Source organism: Tiliqua scincoides, chromosome 1 (assembly GCF_035046505.1).
Source record: "Tiliqua scincoides isolate rTilSci1 chromosome 1, rTilSci1.hap2, whole genome shotgun sequence".
Classification (NCBI taxonomy): domain Eukaryota; kingdom Metazoa; phylum Chordata; class Lepidosauria; order Squamata; family Scincidae; genus Tiliqua; species Tiliqua scincoides.
Window position 1 is genome coordinate 174,142,620 of NC_089821.1, and position 23,396 is coordinate 174,166,015.

The following is a 23,396-nucleotide window of genomic DNA, read 5'->3' on the forward strand; positions in this document are numbered from 1 at the left end:
TGAGCTGCCGGTTGCGCGGAGCTGCTGCAGCACAAAAAAGTGGCTGCCGCGGTATCCTGTGCACACCGGGCAGCGCCTCCTCCCTGCCTTCCTCGTGTGCCTGGTGGTGTATCACTGGCCTTCCATCAGCTCTGTCTCAGTGCAGGCTCACATTGGACTAGCTCTGGTGCTCGGTCGGTACTAACCCCCGCTGCTTTATGGCCCGTTTGCAACAGTGCATGCCAACAGTAAACCCGAGTGCGAAGCACAGGATCAGACCCTCAATCTGCAGTAGAAGACACTGGCCTGCAGTAGAAGACACAAGTTTGGATCTCTATATTGATACCACCTACACATTTTTGGACTCCTTTCTTGAATCTGTAAATATCCATGATTACAATATGAACTCTGACACTGCTTTCCCTGAAACTCATATCAAACTTACACATCTCCACCTTGGACTCTGTTTACAACAACATGCCATTTCATGTATGGCACATACTTTTGGGAGGGGGCTTAAAGAAGGGTTTCCTCCGGCTTGAAAATGTCATGCTGTCACTACCAGCAGCTTGTTTAATAAGGTAAGTAAAACAGAGAAGCTTGCAGCCACTTAAGGGATGATACATAATTAATAACTGAACTCATGTAATAATTTAAGTCTTTAACTAGGCATTTGTGGCTGCTAGTTCAGCAGAAGACTTGCTCAGGTCTATCAGGCCCTTCTATTTCAGGGATTTCGTAGTACGCTCAGGTTTGTGTAAAAATCCGGGAGCAACCTTTAGTATGACTCTGTTAATTAACAGTGACCATTGACTTCAGCTCAGAGTCCTCACTGGTGCTTTGCCAGCCCTTGCAGATCTGCTTGTAGGCCACAGCCCTCTTTCTGGCTCTGCTCCCAAGTCTAGTACTCTTTTCCTTTCGGTCTCCCTTCTTTTCAAAACATGTTCTCTTTCTGCCTCACCTACAGGAAGGGCAATTATTTCCAGGTCACAGCAAGAGCTTTTGGGAACTGTGGTCCCTACACTTAGCCATCCTTCTGTGGGTAGGCATTTACTGTCAAGAGGCAACTTTAATGACATTTATTTGGAAGGAGTGTAATCCACAGCAAAGTCCATATGTATCCTACTTGAGGAGTAGGGATGTGAAATAGCTCCATTCAGCCAGTCATAGGAAATGGCTCTCCATGTGGCTCCAGCCACTTCTTCTGTGTCATGTTCTTCCCTCACTTTTCTGAAGGGGAAGCATTGTCTGACTTTTCTGTACATCTGGCTGAATCACAGGTTACGCTGTAAGCACTATAGGAGCTCATGAGTGTGATGGAGATGCCTGAAATATCTCTGCTGCTCAGCCGAAAGGGATAGTACCACTGAAAGAAAGCAGCAGTGAAACTGAAAATCTGACATGCAACACACAGAAATCCTGGTGTTGCGGGGAATTTCTAGTTTGCCATCGCAACTGCTGTGACAGGAAACTAAAACTAAAGCAACTAACCCACCTGTGCAAAGTAGAGACAGGGTGGTGATATTCAGCCAGGATCTAAATGTTGTTTTTGCCAAGAATACAAAACAAGTCCATATATGGAAGCTAGATAGCTTGCAGGTGGGGAATAGAGGGGGAGGACTTCAAAGATATAAAAGCAGTTAGTGGCACTTAGTGGCTCAGGGAATCTCTGCCAGACTGTGCTGCATCACTTATCTGCTTGGGCATGAGCTGTTTAAAGTGGTTTGAACATCTGAATTGCTGGTATTGTCTGTCTGACCCAACAGTTGGCAACTGACCCCGTTGAGGTCAGTCGGGGGGGAGTGTCTCATGTAACAAGGGTTTGTGCTTTGCCATGGCTTTTGGGGAAACCACCTTTATGGGTCTAGGAACATCCAGACTAAAGTTCTATGTGCTTATATGACCTGGGGATGAAATACTCAGCTATGGTAAACAACTACATGTTTGCTTATGAGCATTGTGATTTTTCCTTATTGCTTTTGTCAGTATAAATCAAGGTCTCAGCAGAGAGCTTACTTGTATAATTGGTGTTGGGAAGAGAGAGAGCAGGCATCCATCCCACATAGGTAACATCATTATCCTCTTCTACATCAACCATCCTTGTACCCCTTGATTTTTCATGTACTCGGAGGGTATTTCTCTCTGTCTCTGTATGGTTAACACAGCAATATAAATAAACAGATGCACTTTGCCCTTTCCCTGCCCTACCAGTATGCATTTTTTCTAGTGCTGCTGCTTCTTACTTAGAGAAACCTAGAGTGCAGGAGATGTGTGGAAAAAATTGGGACCGGTACGACTGCCTCTTCTGTACTCTAGGTCCACAGGCTAGAACAGCCATTTTGAACCACTGTGCTGTGGCACACTGGTGTGCCATGAATGGTCTACAGGTGTGCTGCGTGAGTTTTGGAGAGAATCATTTATTAGTAGGGCCATTAGGGGATGTGAGCCCCCCACCAACAGCATGGTGTGCCTTGTTAATTGTCAAAAAACTGATGGTGTACCTTGACAGTTTTAGTACCTTGTCAGTGTGCTGTGAGATGAAAAAGGTTGAAAATCACTGCGCTATGTCAAATTTAGGTTCAACCCCTGCCCTCTGCCTTCTCTTGTCTTCAAAGCAATATTTCAGGGTTGAAGAAGTCCATGGAGAGTTACTCTCAATTTTCAGGACAGCTTGATCCTTGCGTTTGGTTTGATGCACAAACTAAACCCAACATGTTCATTTCCTTTATTCTTGTGTTTGATTCAAAAGTGCCCCCAGAGGGTTTGACAGGCTTCTCTTTGCATTTTAGCTTACATAGAAACCAGATCTTCTTTATTATCATTAATCAAATGATTATAAATCTTTAAAATCTATAAGTCATGCAAGGTGGCCTATGCCTCTGTGCAATCTGAACAACCCCCCCCCCATTTGCTGCCCCTGTCCCCATGAATGGGGGGGCAGGCAGGCCAGCAGGTAAATGGGTGGGGTGGTCAACAAGCACCCTGTAGATAGGGAGGGAACGTGAGGCACTCTCACCCCACTTCCCTTTCCTTACCTGAGCTTGGCATGCAGCCTCCCTCCTCCATGCAGTTTCTGTTTGAAATGCAACCTGCGCTTCCTGTTGGGAAGGACATGCTGTTCCTGTTTTGTTTCAAAGAGAAGCAGAATGGAGGAGGGAGGCTGCATGCTGAGCTCAGGTAAGTAAAGGCCCTGGATTGCTTCTCCCTGCCTTCTTGGTGCTTTGTAAGCACTGTATGTGTAGGGAGAAGTGACTTGGAGCCAGGGCAGTCTTTTCTCCCTCTTTCCAGCAGTCCTGGAAGGAGAAAGAGTCTGCCGCAATCCTCTTTTGACTTCCTCCCAGCAAATTGGAAGAGGATTGGAGTCCCTAGTAGAGTGGCAGTTTGGAGAGGGCAGTGGTCAGACAGACTGGGGGTTCCTCTGTTCATCACCTCCCCCTGCGGTGCCACTCCATGCGACCATTTCAGGTCACTTCATGGGAAGGCAAGCTCTGACTGTGTGTGCCTACACACTTATGGTATCCCTCTTCTTCCTCCCTAGTAGCAAATTTGAAAACTGAATTCCCTAGACCCCTATCCCACCACTCTCTTCTCTGCCATTCTTCTACCACATCGTGACCCTCTTCCTTCCAGGGAATGAGAGGAACAGAGACTGAGGGCCCAATTTTCTAGTGCCAGTGCAAGCCAATGGGGCGTGCACTGCATCCTGTGGCAGGGAGGCAGTCTCAGAGGCTTCCTCAAGGCATGGGGACAGTTGTTCCCTTATCTCAGAGCTGCATTACAGCTGCTGGAAAGTTGGACAGGATTGGACCCTGAGGCATCAGCAGGTAAGAGGGAATAGCATTTGACATGCTGCCTTGGGATCCAGGGGGCTTTGAGCTGCCTTTGTATGAGGCTGAATAATGTCAAAATCCAAACCCTCTGAGATTCTTTGGATCTTTTACTGCACTGCCTGAACAGTGCAGTGACTTGTGAACACCATCCCATTCTGTCAGCACCCAGTAATGGGGCTTCATAGCTGGCAGTCATTTTTAATTTTGAGGACTCTCGTTTGTGCCATTCATACAAACTCTTCAGGAGTGATAATAAGTAGCGCAATGATTTCCTGTTACTGTATGGTGTTCTACAAGCATGCCAGAAATTTCAATTTAAAGGAGTTCTTTAGGTTAATTTATTTTTCTTTTTGCAAGTGTTGATGAAGGAAGGGAAACGACTGTCTCTAGTATGCCTTGTATAAACTCTTAGTGGGTGGACAAAAACAAATCTTCATATCTAGTCTCCGCATTGGGTGATCCCAGGAAGATAAACATGATTTATGAGTATTGCTGTGGCTTTTTAAAATTAAATTTTATTATAGTCGAAGGAAGGTCAAGTATATGTCTCAGGGAGTGAGTTGGCTCACCATCCAATAATTAAACTGCAGGGTAAGATGATACAATGGCCTCTAGATGAGACAGGATCTCATACAAAAATACCCTGGCAAAGCCTCTGTGACAAGGAACAGACTGTCAAGTGCAGGGTTTCTCAAACTATGGGCCCTGGTCCACTTGGTGGGTCGTGACCTAATTGTTAGTGGGTTGCGAAGGTTAAGCTGATAGCTGAGAAGGCAAATGCATGGAGTCCTATTGAAAGTGAAACTGAGCGATATCGTGCATTTACCTGCAAGTAGGTGAACTTCCCTTAGTCTATTTGAATGGGCAGGCTGACAGGAATCCAACGGCCCCAGAATGGTCCCAATCTGATAAATGTAGCCCCCAAAAAACACCCAAGAAGGAAGTCCCTCCTCCCAGACGAATGTATTAAGCCCTATGGAAAGCGAAACTAAGCCACCCATTCACAAGCAAGCAAACGTACCTTGGCTTGTGTTGAAGGTCAGGCAAAGAGGAATGCAAGGCCACTGGAATGGTCCAGATCTGATGAAAGTGGAGCTCAACAAGTGCTCCAAAAGGCAGCCCCACCCCCCCATAAAAAGAATAAAACAGGCTTGAGCTGGTAAGGCAAAAATTTTTTTTTTTCATTTTTAGACTATTAAAGCTAGGTGGGCTCTGATAGTGATATGGTTTAAATATAAGAACTTATGCTGAACTGGGCAGTGGGTAGTGCTGAAAATCTTACTGATTTTTTTTGTGGGAGCGGTGTTATTGCAGGCAGGCTACAGAGAAAATTCACTTGGTAGAACAGGGCTGGTTGCGCCTTATTTAATTATTAATTTTTACTTTAATTTAATTATTTATAATTTATTTTAGTTTGCTTGATGATGTCACTTCTGGCCATGACATCACTTCCGCTGGGTCCCAGAGATATTGTCATTCTAAAAAGTGGCTCCCAGTGCTAAAAGTTTGAGAACCACTTATCTAGTGAAATTGTTTCTTGTAAGCAAATAATGCATTGTGCAACAACAAAACATGCAAGATTTGAAGAGGAGAGCTGAGTGGTTTTTCTGGAATGGCAACTATTAGGGAAGAAAGTATGGATTTCCATTATTTTGGTCTAGAAATTATCTTGGCCTGTTGGAATATTTTACTTGTCTTTTCTAATGCAAGCAACAATATCTTTCCCTCCTAGGTAGAACTGGAATTGCTAAGCCAGGTTTTCTCAGACTGTGGGGCGGGACCCACTAGGTGAGTCAGGAGCCGATCAGGTGGGTCCCCATTCATTTCAATTTTTTATTTTTAATGTACTAGACGATGCTACCATGGCATGTGACTGCATTGGGGAAGTGTGACAGATCTGTACTTTGAACAGGCTACTATGTATATACTTTTAACAAAGATAGTAAATGGGACTTTCTCCTGGGTAAGTGTGGGTAGGATTGCAGCCTAGGATTGCTAAACATTTTCCTGCTTGATTATGTCACTTCCAGTCAAGACATCACTTCCAGTGGGTCCCAGTGCTAAAAGTTTGAGAACCACTGTGCTTAGGCATTCATCACTAGGTCTGAGCCAACTTGGGTTAATGGTATTCTGGACCCGTGTTGATCTGCCAGTGGCCAGCCTACCCCACATGGACATTTAGACCCATTTCATACTTTTGGGAGGGAGTTGGGGGAACACCTGAGTCAGTGGCATCACTAAGATCTGAGTCACCCAGTGTGGGAGACCAGCGCGTCACCCCCATGATGGACCTCACATGCAGTGGTTGGGGCAATGCCCTGCACAGTGGGTATGGTGATGCACTATCACCCACTCCCCTGTTTTTTTGGCTATAACTTTTGATAGCATAGGGATATTTCAACATATCATGTTATAACATGATAGTATTTTCAAAAATACCAAGACTGAAAAAATTTGGTCCAGTAGTGATGTCACCTCCCCTGTGCGTGGTCCATACACCTCCGCATTCTCCTAGTGATGCCATTGCCCTGAGTGGAAAATAAATTGTCTGGATCTAGACTCAAGGACGCAATACAGAAACAAGGCAGTTCTGAATTCTGATGGCATTCCTGCTAGAGGTGGAATATGGAAAGGGTAGGTGGAACAGAGTGATGCTGGGATGGGGAGGAGGGCAGATTGGGACTCGGAAGGGGGAAGGTTGGAGGCAGCAGTGTCAACCAGATCCACACCCCCTTTCTGGGCTCGATCCCTTGGCCCAGGTCCATAAAGACTTGTGCCAGCTATGTAGCCGGTGCAGGTCCAAGTAGATCCATCAGCCCTGTATGGGCTTATCCTGGGACAAAGGAACAAATGTTCCCTTACCCCAGGGAGGCATCCAGGGCCCAAAACTCCCCTGCAGGCTAAAGTGGGCTCTGCGTTGGCACTGCTGCATTGCCACACAGGGAGTTAGGATTGGGCTACCCACTGACTTCAGCTTAAATTCCAGTGGTTAAATGCTGTGTACTGTAGACTGAACCTAAGAAGAGCCCTGCTGGATTGAGCAAAGGCCCATCTTGTCCAGCTTCTTGTATCTTACAGTGGCGCACCAGATGCCTCTGGGAGCACACAAGACAACAAGACTCCTGTATCCTGTTGCCATTGCCTTGCATCTGGCATTCAGAGATAGACGACTCATAAAACCCAGAGTTTGCACGCAATCATCCTGGTTTGTAACCTGTGATAGACTTTTGCTCCATAAGGGCCCACTCCTATCCAACTTTCCAGCACCAGTGCAGCTGCAATGTAGCCCTAGGGTAAGGGAACAAATGTTCCCATACCTTCAGGAGGCCTCTGTGACTACCTCCCCACCACAGGATGCAGTGCATGCACCATTGGCACAGCTGCACCGGCACTGGAAAATTGGATAGGATTGGGCCCTAAATATGTCCGATCCACTTTAAAGGCATCTAGGACAGATGTCATCACAATGTCTTATGGTTCTACAGATTAAGTTGATCAGGAAAGCTACCGAGTGAAGATGGCATCTGAATAAATCTGTAGTACCAACAACTAGACTAGTTTGCCAGAAGACGTTTGGGGTGATTATTTGAACTTGGTTGCAAAAATGTGTTAATTGCTTCTCTCGGTAAAATCATGTCTTTGGTCAAAGGCAATGTAATATGGTTGCCCCCTGTGGAAATTTGGTCATGTTTTGCTCCATGCATTGATGTAATCATCATGGAAGCCATTGTGAGTTTTATTGTGTATGTAAGGGCAGCCTGTGCCCCTTTGTGACTTTTAAAAAGTACTAGGTGGTATTCAGCATGCATTGAAATGTCAGCAAGGAAAGGAACAAAAGAACACAGTGACAGCTATTCTGGCTAGAAGGTTATTCTCTAGACATTGTCATTTTCCTTGTCACTACCTGCTATTTTTGTAAATCTTCTATAAGCAAAGTAGCCTTTGAGCTAAATGCTTCTACAGAGAGCGAAAATTCAATTATTTCCTGCATTTCAAAGTCCTTACTTGGACACTCGGATCAATTTAACAGTGCCAGAAAAAGTATCTGACCTTAACTTTGTCGTGGGCAGTGGGACTCTCAAGAAGTGATCTTGAGTGATAGAGCCACTTCCACTTTTCCCAGCTGAGAGCGAGAGATTTTAACAGATGGTATTTTCAGACTCAAAGGCATCCTGCCATTTTAACTATCTACACATACATATTTTCATGCAATTTTGAGATAATTCATCTGTTACTGAAATGTGTGTATGAGTATTTATCTACATGTGCATTTACAGGCGCTCCCTGACTTGTGGAAACCTCAACTGATGTAATTCTGAGTTTAGAAAAAGTCTGGGTTGTGCAAGTGGAGTCACCTGTGGACACCATTCACTGCTCTGTAATGCTGTGTAATCCTTGATACTCACTTTGATCTATAAGCTGGGGTCATTCCTATCTTATCCTGCATTTTGTATTTTGGAGTCTGCACAGAGAAAGGGGCAAAGTTGCTGCATTCTGACATGGCAAGCTTTACACCAGCAGAGTCAAACATAAGGCCTGCAGGCCAAATGCACCCTCAGAAGCAATTTATCTGACCCCCCCATTAAAATTGGGCTCTCCCAGCTTGTTAATTGGACTCATACCATGAAAATATGTACAAGATTTGCACATTTTTTTCTTCTATCATTTGCAGCTAATGAGTTTCTATGTGAGAACAAAATGCTGATTTCTGGCCATCATCTGCTTAATGATGTCACCTTCTGCTTAATGATGTCACTACTGGCCCTCAGCAGGCACCATGAATGCTAACTTTGGCCCTCTGTAAGAAACAAGTTTGACATCCCTGCTTTACACAATGGCATGTGTGGGTGGCTTGTCATGCACAACCTGGTTCCATCTCATGAAATGGAACACTCATATAAGTCAGAGATCGCCTATATACTTATGCTCAGTTGTACATTGCAATGCATTCAACAGTCAGCAAGCAAAGATGCACATTCACGGCTTTTACAGCAAATGTTTGTCTTACAGCACCATCCAGGGTGTGTCTAGTTAGAAGTAACACTATATGCTTACTCCTAGGTAAGACAAACAAAAGAAAATATTTATTTACTCAGCGTGTGGTTGGTCTGTGGAACTCCTTGCCACAGGATGTGGTGACGGCATCTGGCCTGGATGCCTTTAAAAGGGGATTGGACAAGTTTCTGGAGGAAAAATCCATTATGGGTTACAAGCCATGATGTGTATGTGCAACCTCCTGATTTTAGAAATGGGCTATGTCAGAATGCCAGATGCAAGGGAGGGCACCAGGATGAGGTCTCTTGTTATCTGGTGTGCTCCCTGGGGCATTTGGTGGGCCGCTGTGAGATACAGGAAGCTGGATTAGTCGGCCCTATGGCCTGATCCAGTGGGGCTGTTCTTATGTTCTTATGCATTCTTACAGCCCAAGCCTATGCTGTCCTGTTCAGAAATAGCTCCCACTGAGTTCAGTGAAAACTACTTCCAGGTAAGTACGCACAGGATTGCAACCCAAATCTGTTTGGAAAGCCTGTCCCCTTCCAGGAGCCAATCTGCTCTCCCCACATCCCGTCACAGCCCTGTTCCTCCTTTCCCCAGCCTAGCCCTGCTGACATTCCTGTTTTGACAGGTCCCAATGGATCCACTGCCAGTCTGAGGCTCCTGCAGCCTTCCTGCTGGTGTTCTAGCAGCGTATGCCTCTGTGTACTGCCAGAGGCCCTTTTCTGACTGCCATAAAGCAGTCGCCACTGGTGGAACACTCAATAGGATTGGGCTGTGTGTTAACATGTGCTCTCATATACTTGTAATGAGAGTTTTGGATAAGGCATCAGCCCCTCTGAAAGTGAAGGTTTTAAATCTGGGGTTGCTCCTGGACCTGGCACTGCTTATAGACGGGCAGGTGGCATCCATGACTAGAAGCACCCTTTGTCCAAATCCAGCTAATGTGCCAGCTAAAGTTTAACTTGAGAAAGCACACCTCTCTGTGTGTCCCAAAGTTTAACTTTCTGGATCACTTAAAAGTATCTCAATCTGGGTTCTTGTCAAATATCTCCATTTCAGACTTCTTTTGAGATACATGTGTTTTAGTTTTTGGGTGGTAAGGAAGTATCATATATATTACAGGGGTACATTTTGAGTCTTTACAGTGCAATCTTAAGCATGTTTACTCAGAAATTTTTTTATCTCAATGGGACTTACTCCCAGGGATTGCAGCCTATGAAAAAGAGCTATACAAATTTCCCATTATCAAATTTTTCTGTTAATCAGGTTTGGATCACAGATGTACTGATCTGTACTGTACAGGCTCTTGCGAATCACATTAAAATCCCAACAATTTTAATGCCTCTGTTTCAACAGGAAAATCCATGGTCTTATTTCTGAATGGAATGCCAGGTTGTGACAAGCTGCTGTTACTATTATGGAAGACCAGAGTCACTGTTCTTCAATTGATCCGTTGATGATCCACCAGTGTGAGAGTACAGGGGAGTGGGTGTAAGTCGACTGGCAAAAGACAACCTTGAGGACCAGGCTTGATTTACGATTGCTTGCTGAAGCTGGATGGCACACAGCCAGAAAAGATAACCTGACCATGAAGGCAACATCTGGTGTCTGAGGGTCCTGTGAGTCTTTCCACAGAACATATTGTAAAAATTCCATTGAAAAATGGTGCTTTACATTAGCCTGCCCATGTAAATTGCTTTTAATGCCATGTAAACAGAGAAAGGCTGTATATAAATACCCATGTATGTATGCATTAGTCAGTCGGTCGGTCCACAAGGCCAAAGTATATATACACAAGAATATTCTCACACACAAGCCCATGTCTACATGATAGGCCATTTTTTATGACACCTGCTTCTCAGTCCATTAGCATAACTAGTGAATAATTTCAGACTCTTTCCCAGACTGCTTCCAAATGACCGATAGATATGTAGCATTGTCAGTAGAACTTTTCTGAATGAACATGAGGCACATTGCTAGAGTTTCTAATGGAACATTTGGACAATGTAGTTAAGAGTGAAAAGCTAGGAATTGCTCTTTGACAGCCCAAGTACAACCGTGTTCACTGCAGTAAAGGGAAAGGAAGGAGGGAAATTCCACAAATCTTCAGGGATATGCTTCAGAAAGCCAAGATCAGCTCTTGCACTGCCTTGGCACATACTACCTATATGTCTGGAGGTGTGTTTCCTCTGCAGAATTGACATGTTTCCAAACACTGCTGGATCATTACTGTACTGCGGTTGTCACATGTCATGGGAAGCATCTTTAAAGGCAAAAGAAACTGCATGCTAAAATGATGGGCAACCATGATGGCAGATCAACACTCCTTGTTTAGAAAGAAAGATTCAAGGAGAGGCTGGGGAGAAACCAGCCGTGATCAGATTTGCAAAGGTAAGGAAGAAGCAGTAGACATTCTATTTCTGGGGTAGTATTTCAGGTATAAGGTCAGTAATGAAGGCGGACAAGCTGAATTACAAGCACAAAGGATCTTGTGTAGGAATGGAGCAAGAATAAAAACTGGAGTGACATAGTGCTGCAGAGTGCCTTTAAAGTTCCAGAGATACCAAAGGAGAGTGGGGAATTAGTGGACATAACTGGATGGAGGGTAAAGAGAGGATTGGCGCTGTATCTTCATGGTAAGGCATATGATTTGTATGCATAAAGTCCTGGGCTCAATTCCTGACATCATTATGTAGGGCTAGGAAAGGCCCTTGTGCCCAGCCGGTGTAGATAATGTTGAACTAGATAGGTAATGTTCAGCTACATAGGCCAATAGTTCTGAGTATAAGGCAACTTCCTGTATGTTAAATATCAGAAGCAACATTATTAATTTCATTTGGCAGTTGAACATCAGGTAGAGCTGAGGGTGCTGACGATGGATAAGGAATGATCAGAATAAAGGAAGTTGCAGTACAGGAGAAGACAGATGACCACAACATGAAGGACAGGAGCTTGAGAAACCAGTCACCATCTACCTGATCAATGATTTGCTTATCCTCACTTTTTTCCTAGCTGATTAACAAGGCTAGGAACTGAATAGCAGCATCAGGGCCCAATCCTATCCAACTTTTGAGCTCCGGTGTAGCCACAATGTAGCCCAGTGGTAAGGTAACACATGTTTCCATACCTTAAGAAGGCCCCAGTTACTGCCCCTCTACCACAGCATGCAGTGCACACCCCACTGGCACAACTGCACCAGCACAGGAAAGTTGGATAGGACTGGGCTCTCAGTCCTTAACCCCCTAGCTAGATATTTGTGTTGGATGATGCTGTGCGCTCAAAAAGTCTTCATCGCCCTTAAATTTTTGTCTCCATGAACAGAAGATGGGAGCAAATGAAAAATGTGCTGGATATTTGACATTGCATTCTTAGCACCCATATTTTATGGCAACAAGATTTAGACCAAAATCCTGAAATTGTTCCCAAATTTTCTCTTTTTCTTGTGACAGGCAACAGGACTGAGGTCAAGTTACACTGCTGAGATTTTTTATTTATTTATTTAATGAATCACAGAAATATGGAAAATAATATTGTATTTGACAAATATAGTATTATTAGTTATGTAAGTTGTGTCAAAATTGGAAACCAAATTATTAATACTGTGATCATTACTACTTTTAATGATTGTTCATTGCTTATTTATTTACTTCTACCCTGCCCTTCTCCCTGAAGGGACCCAAGGCAGCTTACAATAATGTCGAGAAATACAACAGCATAGAATCACAGTTAAAATTATACATTAAATCCCTTCACAATTAAGAACATCTTAAAAACAGCAATAAGGGCCCATTTCTATCCAAATTTCCAGCACTGATGCAGTGCAAATGGGTGGCGCGCTGCATCCTGTGGTGGTGGGCCAGTCACAGAGCCCTCCTCAAGGTAAGTGATCATTTGTATTGCAGCTGCCTCAGCGCTGGAAAGTTGGCTAGGATTAGTCCCTAATACAATAAAACAAGCAACAGCAATCCTATAAAAACCCCAAGCCTGTAAAAACCAGATGTTAAAAGATGTTTAAAAGGCCAAGAACTAAGAAGGCTTGTCTAAGAAAAAAATGTCTTCAGTCCTGTGTGTCTGTGGCCATGTCCAGCCCCTCCCCCAGGGTCAACAGGACATCCACGAGACTGAGGACTTACTCTGACTCGTGAAAGACGACCAGGAGCATTGGCTGGCTTGGCAAAGCCGATTTATTCGGGTGAGACTTTTAATACTCATCAGGGCTCCCGGTTACAGCACTGGGATCCAGGTCATCCAGGCAGTCTCCTTGGTACATATAGAGTCCATACAGCATCCACCCAGTTGGGGTAAGTATGCATCTCAAAGCTGTGTTCCCAAGTTCCTCAGGTGTCTGGTCAACTGGAACTGCGGCATTGTCACAATGGGCACCCCTGGGGTGGTTCCTGGGGCTTTGATGACACAAGTAGGCAGTGGGGTTGCCCCTCTAGTCCCTGGGCCCTGTCCCCTTTTGGTTCCTCCAGTGAGTAGGTTGCCCGTCGGACTCCCTCACTCCTACTCCGAGAATCAGGCAAGGGGCCTGCCCAAGAAGTCCCAGTCTGTCCTCCAGGAGCTTAAGCCCCAGGAGGATCATCCTCCCTCTCTAGTTGCTGGGCTCCTTATGAACCCAGCTAGTCCCCCTGGCTCCACTCCTTCCAGCCATGTTATCTGCTTCAGATATCCAGGGCTCCCAGGCCCTCCTCTCAGGGTGACCGTTTGCCTGGGAGCTGGATCCAGGCTATACTTATCCCCTACTCCCGAGGAGTCCCTTACTCCCAAGGAGCTCCTTGCTTCCAAGTGCTCTGGTGTTGCTGGGGCCAGACCCTGGTGACAAGGCCTCACCATAAAGTTTCCAGGGAGAAAGCAGTACATAAATTAACAGGGAAGGAGTTCTATAATGTTGGTGCCACTACTGAGAAGGCCTTCTTGCACCCGCCCCACGTACCTCCCTGGGTGGCATCACTTGTAAAAGGACCTTCTCTGATTATTTTGATACAAAAGTGTAGCTACAATGTTACAGCTACAAAAGGGCAAGCGGTTTCAATTCTTTTGAGAGCTTTTCTTTTTGTCCCCATGCATGTTCAGCAGTTATACCCAAATGAGAATTTGGCAATGTTAGTGATAAATAAATATATACTTAAAATATCAGGGAAGGAAGAGGGAGGAGGTGCTCACAAAAGATAATTAGATTGGGGCCCCATTTGCCTCCCCATCCCAGCAATTCAAGTACTGGGTAAAAAAAAGTATCACAATCATCATGGTTGCAAATTCCTGCCCAAAGCATTGGAAAAATCTTGCCATTCATATTGCAGTAGTTTCAGTTCTTGGAAATCACAATAATTAACGGGTTTTTTCCCCAGTCTGAAGGAGTCCTCAGTCATGCTTGTGCCGAAATACCTGCAGAATCTTGGTTCTCTGCCCTCAGTTGGGGTTCTGCAGCAGTTTTCAAACTCCCGTGGAGAGTTTGCACCACTGTAAGTCCTTGCGGAGGTGGGGGGAGACAGTGGGGGGGGCAGGGGGAAGGCATCGACATGATCCCCAGGATCGCGTTGCTCAGGAGGGCCGCAGGGACTGAGATGCACTCACCAGTCCCTGCAGCAGCCATCCTGGGTTGCGGGGAGCTTTGCACAAGCACCTGCAGGGCTCCCCAGCTCGTTAGAAGTGAAAGTGGAGTATCGCACTCAACTTCCGATTTTGTGGAAGTGGAGCGCGATCGCCCCACTTTCACTTCTAACGAGCTGAGGAGCCCTGCAGATGCTCATGCAGGGCTCCCCACATCCCTGACAGGCTGCTGCAGGGTGAGTGCAGGGTAAGTCCCTGCAGCCCTGTAAGCTGCATCCTCACTGCCCCTGCTCCTTAAGGGGAAAGAGGCCAGGGCCTTCAGGCTGGGGCTTTGCAACGCCCCAGTTTGAAAACCACTGGGGTACTGTATTGTGTGTGTGTGTGTGTGTGTGTGTGTGTGTGTGGGAGGGGAGGTTAGATAGTCAGGTAAGCACAGTAGATCTCTGTGCCTGTACTGCTGTCTGCATGATAAATAGGGGCCTGTTCCTTCTATTGACCAGTGAGAACAACATGGTACACACAGAGGCAGCAGGCAACAATGTTTGTGATCCATGCCATGGTGGGAACTACAGCTGCCCAATCCCACTGGGCTTTTCATGCTACTGGAACACATGTTCCAGCAACACCCCATGCTTTATGGCTATTGCAAATGGCAATGTCCCATAGAGTGCACAAGAGGTAATTTGGCACGGGGGTGGGAGAAATGGGGCAGGGAAGAGGGCAGATCAAGTCCGAGAAGGGGGCGGTATGGGTGGCATGTGGATCAACCCATCCACCTTCCCTGATCTTCAGCCAAAGTACTGGTGCAAGTCCAAGTAGATCCAGTGGAGCAGTGAAGGGAGCAAAAGTGTGTGTGTGTGTGGGATAAGTAGGTATCCCCACGGTACCATCCACAAGCAAGGGAGCATTTGTTCACTTACTTTGAGGAGGTCTTCACAGCTCAAAACCCCTCTATAGGATGCAATGCACACTATGTTGGGGGTGGCTGGAATGACTTGCAAGTAAGACAAAAGGTCAGTATGAATCACTCTGCAAATATAATGTATGCAGTTTGAGGCATTTTTTTCCCTGAACATCCTGGTCCCTCCCTAGCAACTGAAGAGACTGAACTATACAACAATCTGTAGCAATATCAAGACAGCTCCTCTCCAATGGACTACCATGCGTAATGATTGAAAACCCTTGAGCTAGTCATCATTGTTTGACTCTGTGCAACCTCCTGAGTTTGTGCTACAGAGAAGTCACTTTTTTTTTATTCTTTCTCCTCAAAAAGTTTAGTGGATTTTCCAATACTACATTTTCTTTCTTTGTATAAAAAAGTAAGAGTTGTTAAAACTGACAATAATAAACTTGAAAACTGACACAGACACTTGGTTCACATTGCGGCTTCCTGCAGACTTTCATGTCAAATGGAAGGTCCTTTAAATTTCTGCTACTTTCACAGTCACTTTTAGATGCTTTTTGTATGTCTGGGAGAAATGTTCAACTTGTGCATGGCATACAGATTTTCTCTTTACCCTAGGTATTCAGTTTTTCCTCTCCATAAAGTTGAATTCTTAAAATCTACAGCTGGAAAAAAAAAATATGCACTAGATTAGGGGTCTCCAAACTTTTTGGCCAGAGGGCCGCATCAAATATCTGGCGTGGTGTGTAGGGCTGGAAAAAAAAATGTAAATATAAAATTTAAATAAATAAATTAGAGATGGAACTTAGATGACTGAATAAATGAATGAATGGGCTCATTCATTCAACCTCTCTGGCCCTCAGAACACCCTCCAGGCACAATCAGAGCACAGTTCTGGTCATGTTCAGTTGAGTGGGCCAGAGGCTTTGAGGGGACAAGAGGTTGGCCGCAGGCCGGAAAGAGGCTTGCTGTGGGCCGCATCTGGCCCCTGGGCCAGGGTTTGGAGACCCCTGCACTAGGTCAAAGCAGCCTGACATGAATTATTTCTATTATTTTAATTAAGCATATGCATGTATGCAAACACTAATAAAATATATGCATTTAGGCTGAAATTCAAAACATACTTACCTGGAAGTAACCCTACTGAACTCTATCAGACTTAGGGCGCAATTGTATCCTGCGCTGGAACAGGCAAACCAGGAGAGTGTCCAGCGCAGGATAGTGACCAGAAGTGGCTTAGCCAGAGGCAAGGGAAAACTTTCCCCTTACCCCTGGGTAAGGGCTGCTGGCCCCTATGCATCTCCTTGGACTTGCATGACCTCTTGAGGTGGCACAAGTCCAAGGAGAGTGGAGTGGCTTCAAGTTGCTCCATTCTCCCTGGGAACGGGGGTTGGGATCTGGCATAACTGCTGGATCCCAGCCCCACCTCCCTCTCCCTCCCTGTCCACCCCCGGGGCCGCTGACCACCCACCTTCCCCCACCCAGGAATGCCTCCCTCCCACCTCCTCCCCCACACCTACCTTTTACTTGGTGGGGAAGCCACCACGGAGGCTGGATTCAGCCTCTGTGTGTCGGCACATCTCCTTGTGCTGACGTGGCTTCCTCGTAAGGAGGCACGAACGTGCTTCATGGCATGTTTACGACCCTTCCAGGCCAATGCAAGGGACTTGTATCAGCCTAAGGCGCAGTTAAGATTATGCCCAAACTTTTGTGTCTATTTTGTCCTCTGCTGTTCTGCCTGCACATGCCCCATTCCACCACATATGCATACTCAAGGTCCAGTTCTACCAGAAAGGCCCTGCTGGTGGAACATGTATTCTGCTAGTGGAAGTACGACATGTGATGTCATCGCACTCATGATACTCTGGGCAAGCACATAGAGAATGCCTGCACAGTTGGTGGCTGTGTACACCTACTGGCTAAGACACTGCCTGCTGGTACCAGGTAAGGCAACAATTTGCCTATGGGCACCTCCCCGACCACAAGATGCGGTGTTCACCTTTTTTGGCACTGCAGCATCAGTGCTGGTGGCAGGGGATATGTATCTGTGGAGCAAAATGGTAACAAAGAGCTGTATCGATCCATTCCAAATAAATCTGAAATCAACTAATCATGCTACATTTTATTTCAAGACCATCTAGGCCATACCACTGTACGAGCAGAGCACTGGTAATGTTAGCTCAGATGGCTGATGTGGCCAAGAATGCTTTATTGCTGCAAACTAACAAAACCCTCCTGGAAATTGTCCCTGTAATTGGGAGCTGAATCATAGCCAAAGTATTTATTTCTTTATTCAGAACAGATATCTCAGTTGTGAATTAAAAGCACTCCACTCGAATACCATAGAATTTTCTCAATTACTAGAATCTGCAAACTTGAACTAGAGTACTTCGGGTGCATTTGGCTGTCCTTTCCTAAACCGTTTTCTTCCCCTTCCCTGGAGGATTTTGGTGGGTGCAGATAGAAGACTTTATATACTACTTCTGCTGAAAAATCAAAATGAGATGCAACACCACAAGTTTTCTATCACTTCTCTACAAATCTGACCTTTTTAGCTGGTCAAAAAGCAGGAATACATACGTCGAAATCTATAGATAATTTAAACCAGCCTGGTATTCAGTGGAAGTAACTGTGACCAACTTGGCTTTTATTTCTGTGAACTGGGAATTTGGCTGCCTCATACAGCTGTGGGATCTGGTTTTTCAAAACTTCTGAGAAAGTTCTTGTTATTCACACTGTTCTTCACGCACATACAGAAAAGCTGCAACCCTATACAGACTTAGGGCCCAAGCCTATCTAATTTTCCAGTGCTCGTGCTGCTGTGCCAATGGGGTATGCACTGCTTCCTGTGATGGGAAGGCAGTCACAGAGGCCTCCTCAAGGTATGGGAGCATTTGGGGCTGCATTGAGGCTGTACCGGTACTGGAAAGTTGGATAGGATTGGGCCCTTAGTAAGTCCCATTCAACGCAATGGGACCTCTGAATAGATATGTATAAAATTGTGCTGCAAGTTTTTTATTTTTTTAATAGAGGTCACTAGAAAATGTTTTCCCTTGTGTTACATCACATTCTTGAAATCAGTCCGATCCTGCGCCCTGGCAGCATCCTGAGATATAGCAGCCCTGAAATGAACACCACTGTATCCTGTAGGGCCAGGGTAGCTGCTGGAGTCCCCTTGTCCCGTACCCCATGTTGATCTCTGCTGCTGGTAATGGGTCTCTTCAGATCGTGCAAAACTGAGGAGGCCCGCGTCGGACTTTCAGGTGCAGGAGAGGGCACAAGATCCAGAGGCAGACTCTGCCACCAACCCCGCCCCTCCCAGGCCTGATCTTCCCTTTGGTTCAGCCTCCCACTGCCTTTCTCTGCCCTGAAAATCCTCGCTGCCAGCCAGAGGGCAATAACAGAAGGTATATGCATACTGTGTAGAAGTCCTTAAGCATTATCAACAGTAAAGCTCCATCACATAAATTTTCAGCCTTTGTCAATAACTTGCTCTTTCCGTTTAAAGAAATGCAAAGTGATATATCTGCATATTAAATTCTACGTATTCCTCTGTGACAAGTATGTTTTGCATTGCCCATTAACAAGCCAGGAGAAAACCAAGTACTGTTCCTTTTTATGCCTCCCAACTGTTTGCTTTTAACAATATCAATAGACCCTTAAAATGATGCAACATATATTTCCTAACTACTATATGCTCTTTATACTAGATCTATACTATTGAGCCAATGTGCTGCTGCTGCAACATAAACTTCCCATTTTACCTTATGCAAGCTCTTATTGCAAAGTTATGTCCATTGATGAGCTCTTGGATGAAACAATCAAAGCTGTCACTTCATACTTGAGGATGAATTGTTATGTATTTGCACAATAATGACATATAGTTCTTTTAAGTGGTAGGAATTTGCAACAGTCATCTAGATGAGTGGTTCCCATGGCTCCTTGTGAAGCCGTGGAAATCAGCCAGGGGAGCCACGGAATCCTCATGAAAAACCCACCATCTGATACAATGTATAGGATTGTGACCCTAATGGGGAGCCAATGGCCCGGTAGGTCAAGGGAGCTACCAGTCGAGAAAGTTTGGGAACTACTGATCTAGATGAACAAATAGCTCATGACTATGTGAGGTTCAAAGACCCACATATGCAGAAAGGGAATGTAGCTCTGAACAAGAAATTGCTTGGTATGATTATGGATTCTGTATTGTGCACTTCCAGAGCATTCCCTTCCCAAAGAATTTCTTCCCAAGGAAGAAAGCAAGGCAGTTTCGGCACATCAATCACTCCACGACTGGGCTAGTTCTAGCGCGCAGGCACTAGATTCAGCTCAGTTCGTTCCTGGAAAGTGACCCCCGCTCGCCCGCCCTGTAGCTAGTCTGGGATTAGCCGGTCGCTCTCCGGAGGACCGGGTAGGAATTTTTTAATCATCATCTCATTGGCCCCATGATGGTGTTTGTTTTCTCCTACCTCAGACTGGCTATGGAGAGTATTTGGGTTTGCAATATATCTCGTTAACTGGCCCTGGTCACTGGCGGTAGAAGTGTGGGGTGGGTAGGCAAAAGACCTTCTCGGTGTCTAATCTAAGTCAGCAAGGACAGGGGTGAACCAGAACTGCTCCCATGATGCTTGACCGGCTCGTGGAGGCAGGCTGGCTAGCCCCTTGTCTGAACTTGGGGGCCTTGCAGGGGTGACCTGAAGGCATAGCAGTTCGGCTGACTTATACTCTTCGGGTGACGGTGAAAGGCGGGCTTAATAATTGAGCTACACCTGGAGTCGGGTGGATGCCCTATGAGATTGGGGGACGTAGACAGCTAGGGCCGTTTCCCCCACTTAGAACCCCGCACTTGGGATGGGTATGGTTTACCATGCTGTTGCCTTGTTATCTTGTTGTAATTCAATAAAGTGGCCCATTTAATCCCATACGTCGGCTGTATTTATTTGGGGAATGCATGGTAAACCTCATTTTTGTTGCTAGACATCTTCTGGCACCAGGGTGCCAATCTGTATTTTTAGCTGACTCTGCTAAACCTGTCTACCTACATTCTGCTTGATTATGAGGAATTCCCTTCATTCATACCCAAGTTACCCATTTACACATTAAAAAAAACAAAACACCCCAAGTTACTCATTTATCCCCAAAAGTTTGCCAACACATAAGCAGCTTTTCGATATTCTTAAATACTAAGGAGGTTTGACTAGCAAATGGTCACTCTACTGACTGTCCAAACACTGGCTGTCACTCTAAAAACCTGGATCTTTTGGTAACGTGTTCTTGACCTTCATCTAGTCCACCAATACATGGTCCTTGATAGAGGATTGGGCAGAGGCTGTTAAAACAAGACTGCGGAAAGGAGAATAGGTACTATGAAAGTGAGATCAGTTGTCATGGTATGACAAATGATTGGTGGAAGAAATGATAGTTGGCAACCTTCAGTCTCGAAAGACTCTGGTATAAGCCTACAGCACCCGGTATTCCAAGGCGGTCTCCCATCCAAGTACTAACCAGGCCTGACCCTGCTTAGCTTCCGAGATCAGACGAGATCGGGCATGTGCAGGGTAACAGTTGCTGTGGTGGAAGAAATGCATTTTGTATATTGATTTAAAATAGAGAACATGGTTGCAGTGGCGTCACTAGGGGGGTGCGGACTGCAGCGGGTTCATGCACACAGAGGGGTAACATCACTACTCACCAAAATTTTTAAATCTTGGTATTTTTTTTAATAATACCATCATGCTATATATCAATAGATATGTACTTTCATGCAGAATGTAATGAAACAAACCATGTTGAAATATCTCTATTCTATAAAAAGTTATAGCCAAAAAAACCAGCAGGGATGGGGCGATGGTACATCACCACACCCACCACCAGGGGCATTGTCCCGCCCACTGCATGAGAGGAGGGCCGTCATAGCGGTGACGCACTGGTGGTGACGTAATCCCTAGTGACACAGCTGCATGGGTGGTGTGGAGGGAAGGTGATGTTTTCCTTGCCAAGGGAAAAGTAAGGCAGCAGGAGGAAGGAAAGAAATACATAGACACTAGTACTCTAATTTGCATAGAGAAGAAGAAGATGGAGAAGAGAGGGAACCAAAACATTAGATATGGGGCCAGTTGGTACTTACGACTATCTCAGGAGAAACCTCCTTATGTGGGTTGTATGTGCAAAGGTGAAAGGAGAGAAGACAGCATCCAGTGACAATCTCCTCAATATAAACAACTTTTTCAGCACTGTTTTTCCAGCTATGCATATAGCCAACGTGAACTGCAGTGATCTCTCAGGCCCAATTGTGAAAATTGCAGTGGTGATGCATGCATGTTTACTTAGAAATTGTACTGTAGTCAATAGGGCTTACTCTCAAGTAAGCAAGTATTGGATTTCTGCCTTAGAAAGAATGCTTACTAAAGTTCTTTGATGCTGAGTGTGACTTTCAAACGTTAACCTGTGAAAACATGTAGCAACGTCATAATCTCCCCAACCTGTGTATTAATGAGATCTAATCTGATCTCTTTCGAATGTTTCTATATTTTGTTCAGAGCTACCGATTCATAAAATTGCTGTGTGACAAGTCTCACACATGTTCTGCTGAGACAAAAGGCCATTCGCTGATGTGATAATTCACCTCATGTCTGCTTAAATCTTCCTAACTCCGGAATTCGTTAGGTTCTTGCGTAATAGCCCCCCCCCCCCCAAAAAAAAGTGCTAGAAGAAAATAATGTTTTATTTTCCCTTCAGTATTAGCATAGTAAAGTTTTAAAATACAATCTCATTTTGAAACACCTGTGGAAAGCTCTTTATAAGATGTCTCCTGCAGCCTGTAATTGGGCTCAGGGCTGAATAATATTCCTTACTGTCAGGGCACTTATGGTTTATTATACAAAGGAAATGCAGGTGTAGCAGGAACCCAAGGATTGTTAGCTTTGTGATCATTTGCGTCAAGCACTTTCCCGCGTGCAATATTTCATGCTTTTGTGCTTGCAGTGTTCCTGTGGATTTTGGTGTAGAGCCATGTGTTTTAAAATAGAAAATAGTTCCTCAAACCGGGAAGAGTCGAGGTTCTTTGCAGCAATGCTCCTCAAACTTTTGAATCCTGGGGCACATTCATCTTCTCTGTATTCAAACTAGAGCAGTGTTTCTCAACCAGTGGTACGGGTTCCACCAGTGGTACTTGAGGTGGTGTCTGGTGGTACTCGTGGGCAGCCACAGGACGAGGATCACGACACAACAAACAGTGGTAGGAGGCTCCAAAACGTTTTTCCATGCTTGAAAAAGCCCTCCCGTCCACCCTGAACCTCTTACTGGTGTTTGTTGCATTGCATCAGGCCTCCCAACCCAGAAGTAACTGGTAATGATGTCATTACTTCTGGTGGTATTTTGAAAAGGTGGTTGTGTGAAGTGCTACGGCAAACACTGAGAAACACTGAACCAGAGGAATACTTACATTTATAATAGCACTAATAAAAATTAACAATAGTATAGTGCTTTGAAGTGTTCAACATACTTCATGTGCATAATTTTGTTGTAGTTGTTACAACAGTCCTCCACAATGAGTATTATCTTCTTGCTGCTGATGGGAGGAGCGGCATGCCTAAGACCACTGAGCAAGTATCTCTCTCTCCTTCTGTGCTAGTGTCCAGTTGCTGTGAGCTCTGGGCAGAGCCCTGCACAGGGTCTTCTAGTACCCACCACCTGCCCCATAGTGGTGCATTAGAGGCTACCATGGCTATGGGTCCTGAGGGTTGAGAGACTACTCTGAACCCTCAACCCTCAAATCAGAACTGGTACTCTGCTTGGCCCATTGGCTTCTGGCCAGTGTCCCAGTTGCTCATCCCCTGACACCATTTCTGTTTCCTTCTGGGCAGTGATTAAGCTTCTGGATTTCCCCACTACTAGTCGGGACTTCAGACAGTTTGTCTTTGTTTTCTCCTTTTGAATGATTTTTCTGCCCAGATATGAACAGGTTTCCATCTGTTCTCATTAGTCTGTTTCCCTTATTTCACTGGACCCATTCTGCACAGAACCTTGTCTGTTTTTGTTTTTTTTCAATTTCTTTCTTGGCTGTTGGTAGTAAACAGGTAGAGAGCCAGGGTGGTGTAGTGGTTTGGGAGGTGGACTTAGACCTGGATGATCCT

The 23,396-nt window shown here is 45.2% G+C and overlaps 1 pseudogene; it reads right to left on the reverse strand.

Annotated features, from left to right (window-relative positions):
* Nucleotides 1–20,717: 20,717 nt before the first annotated feature.
* On the reverse strand, nt 20,718–20,837 carry LOC136638124 (5S ribosomal RNA; annotated as a pseudogene).
* Nucleotides 20,838–23,396: the final 2,559 nt, after the last annotated feature.